General features: G+C 48.1%; 1 long non-coding RNA gene across 1 annotated transcript; it reads left to right on the top strand.

Annotated features, from left to right (window-relative positions):
• The first annotated feature begins 609 nt into the window (after positions 1–609).
• Positions 610–3,059, top strand: LOC124086756 (uncharacterized). Its single transcript, XR_006849905.2, has 2 exons — positions 610–883; positions 1,051–3,059. It is a non-coding gene; the product is annotated as an uncharacterized LOC124086756 (long non-coding RNA).
• The last annotated feature ends 627 nt before the right edge of the window (positions 3,060–3,686 follow it).

Genomic DNA, 3,686 nt, shown 5'->3' with positions numbered 1-3,686 from the left:
TTTTATTTTATTGTTCTCCTTTTGTTTTTATATTATGTTATTTTATTTGACTTTTGTTGAGACTTGAGACCAGGAGCTCATTTAGAATCTGGCAACTTGCCCAATGGCAAAAAATGTGACATCCGTATGAGATGAGTACAGGTGCTAGAAACATGGCCTGTGTCTAGGCTGCTGGGGAAGAGGCCGCAGGATTCTGGATCTCAGAGCTCGTGCAGAGCCGGTCCCGGTCTCCCAGGGAAGTGTTCTGCAGCAGTCTCCACTCATCCCCCCCATGACTTAGAGGACAGCTGGGTGAAGAGCCCAGGAGGACACGGGCTTGCTCTAGTCCAACGCCTGTTCTAGTAGGCACACTCCATGTATTTGTCTGTTGAGTAAATTAATAGATGTGGGGGAGATTTGAGGAGTTAATTTGGAAAAGTTCAAAGTCTTGCTCAACAGTTTAGGACTTTAGGACAGTTCCTAGAAGATAGTTCTCCCAATCAGAAAGCTCCAGATGGGAAACCTCAGAGATCCCCCAAAGGAAAAGCAATGACCCAGCCAACTGCAACTGCCACACAAGGGGTGAGTCAGCTGTAGCCCAAGTGACACAGGGAAATCAGGCCTGTGGAGAGACTGAGAGCTCTGGTGTGAGGCTTGGGAGACTCAGGCATCATGTGTCATTTCAGCAGAGTCATCATGAGCCAGCACCAGAGGCTGTGGCCAGGGCGGGCAAGGCTGGGAGAGGCTGCCTCTGTTTGCAAATGAGCCGCTATCACAAGCAGGTTGTGATTCAACAGGAGATTTGGATAATCCATTCCTTTCTCTCATGTTTTGCTTTAATCTTCACAGGCTGAAGGCCAGGGCTGTTTGCCAGGTTTCAAAGGGCAGCTGGCTAGAGCAAAAGGTAGGGTGGTACATATGTGTGTGTGTGTGTGTGTGTGTGTTGTGCTCAGTAACTGGAAACAGCCTTGTTGTCTACTTAGGAGGACCAATCAGATCACCCCATGTGGACAGGAATGGGCGGGGTGCTTTAATTAGGGTTCTTTTTATGATCTATGTTTTTTTTCCCAGATAAAAGTACGGAAGGAACCCCTACCCAGTTCAACCTCTGTACAAGTCAGTCACGTCTGGGGACACATCCTAATGTCACAAAGCCCTCATCCCCCCAACCTCCGCAGAAGTCCTCCCCCACCTTCAGCCACAGGAGCGGAAAGAGAGCCTCTTTTTGAATCTGGGTCTCCAGGAGCTGCTTCAGCCGGGCCTGTGGTCTTGGGCAGGAACCCATGAGCGTATTCAGGGCTGGTTGGTGCTTTCTGGCTGTTGGTTACGCGGTGCCTCTTATGTCAATATTGGTCTTGCCTGGGCAAGGGTAGGCTTGCCAAGCCACCTTGGGAAAACAGAAGACCTCTGCCCAGGTCCTGCTCTGGCCTTTCATCACCTGTCAACCCTGCTCTCCTTATCCTGGGCCAATGAACTGATAAGGCCACTCTGTACAAAATCCAACTATTTTGCCTTGTGGTTAGGCTGGGATTCAAACAGCTCCTTGGTGTATTAAACACAAGCAATGATAACTGGCTACCATACAATAGAACTGAAAGGCCTGACTCTGACACTGAGTTGCTGTGTGAACTTAGGCAACCCTTATCCATCTGAGGACCTGAGATTCTTTTGAGCAAGAAGGAAAGAAGTGGGTTGGGATCATGCTGCAATCTGCTTTGGCTGCCATAGCAACATACCGCAGATTGAGTGATTTAAGTCATCAGAAGTTATTTTCTCATGGCTCTGGAGGTTGGAGTGCAAGATCAAGGTGACAGCAGAGATGGTTTTTCTGGAGGCTTTCTTCCTTGGCTTGCAGAATTCTGTCCCCCTGTTGCCACCACCCCTGGGGAGTTCTCTGGTAACACAGGTGCCCTTGGGGTCTCTATGTTCAAATTTCCTCTTCTTATGAGGACACTGGACATATTGGATGAGGGTCCACCACAATGTCCTCATTTTAGTGTCATCTTCTTTCTGTCTTCAAATACAGTCACTTTCTGAGTTACTGCAGGTTAGACTTCCACACATGAATTCCAGGGCTCACAATTCCATCTATAATAGTGTATATGACTAGAGAGCTAAGGGTGTTTTTCTCACTTTGGGTTTCACAGAAACAGAGCCGAGACAAGGATTCAAGTGCAGGTGATTAATTTGGGAAGATGTGGGAAATAGCGATGGGGTGAGACTGTGAGGTAGGGAAGGCACAGCTGCCCACGAGGGGTCCTTATGTGGCCACTTCTCACTTGGCTCCTTGGAGCTCAAGACTGGGAGAAAACTGGGTGGGGGGAGAATTTGGTCCATCTAACAGGCGAGGGCGCTGGGTTATTTGGACACCAGGTCCATTCAGCTATTGACTGACAGCTACTCCCGGGGATGGGAGGGTCTTGGGACCCTGGTGTCGCTGTCCTGCCGTGCATAGAATGGCCTTGCTCCACTTCAGGAAATCCTTCAAGCAGGAAGGAGCTCCTGGCAGGTGGGAGTTGTTGGAAGTCACCTGAGGCCACTGAGCTGTGCTGTGAGGCCCAAGGGGAACGGCCAGCCATTGACAGTGGCTACTGTACACTCTGGTTCTGAAGGCCACGCTCAGGGCTGGGTGAGTGTGCACACACCTGCTTGGGGTAGGAACAGAGACACAATTGGCAAAGTCCCTGTGTCATAGATTACAAATTATTGGCAACCATCCTGCATCTGTCCCAAAGCTGTGCAGGGGCTCAGACATGATCGGAATGGGTTTCTTGCTCACGTGACATCCAGGAAGCTGGTGTAGATAAGGGAGCAGCTGTTACCCAAGTACAAATCAGGGACTTGGTCTCTGGCAGTCATGTACCTTCCTGATCCCCGAGGGCCTCCGAGCCTTACCTCCAGCTGGCTGGAGGGGAAGAGCCAGTGTGGAGGAGGCCCAGCTGCCTCCTCGCTGTGCTGACCCCACCCAACCCCGCCTGATGCCGCTCCTACGCCATCGGCCATCACCAATCTCGTGGCTGCAGTTAAATGCGAGGGGAATTTTCCAAAATTTTTTCTATGAAAATAAAAATTTATATTTCTATGAAGATATGATCAGTTTATGCCTAATTGTATTTAAAACTACTTCCTTATAGTATTGAACTATAATTCACATACAATATACTTTTTGACTGGACAATTCAGCAGTTTTAATGCAATAAAAATAGGTGCCAATGTCATCACTGTCTAATCCCAGTGCATTTTTACTGCACCAGAAGGAAACCTCCTAACATCCACAGTCATTCCCTGTCCCTCTCCATCTTCCTTCCCCAGATTCTGGCAACCACGGTCTATTTTGGGGTCTGGAAATTTCATAGAAATAGAATGATACAACTTGGGGCATTTTGTGCCTAGTTTCTTTAACTTAGCATAATGTCTGAATGCTTCACCTACATGGTAGCATGTGGCTCTTACAGTTGAATGATGTTCCATTGTATTGGATAAGTGACCTTTTACTGTTCACTCAGTGGATGATGGACCTTTGGGTTGCTTCCTGTTTTTGATGATTCTGAATAAAAGAGCTACATGTTTTCTATTTTCTTGGTGGAAAACTTGGATTGAAATTGCTGGGCCAGGTGGGAACTTTAAGTGTTGGAGAAATTGACACCTGTCTCTGACAGCAGCTGTCAGTTTTATAACTTGTGTTCCCCGTTTGGGTTGTCTGTGAT

Source organism: Marmota monax, unplaced genomic scaffold (assembly GCF_021218885.2).
Source record: "Marmota monax isolate L192 unplaced genomic scaffold, Marmota_monax_Labrador192_F-V1.1 WCK01_AAM20220418_F8-fsc00024, whole genome shotgun sequence".
NCBI classification, from domain to species: domain Eukaryota; kingdom Metazoa; phylum Chordata; class Mammalia; order Rodentia; family Sciuridae; genus Marmota; species Marmota monax.
Note: the sequence above shows the minus strand (reverse complement) of the source record. Positions and strands in the feature narration are given on the sequence as shown.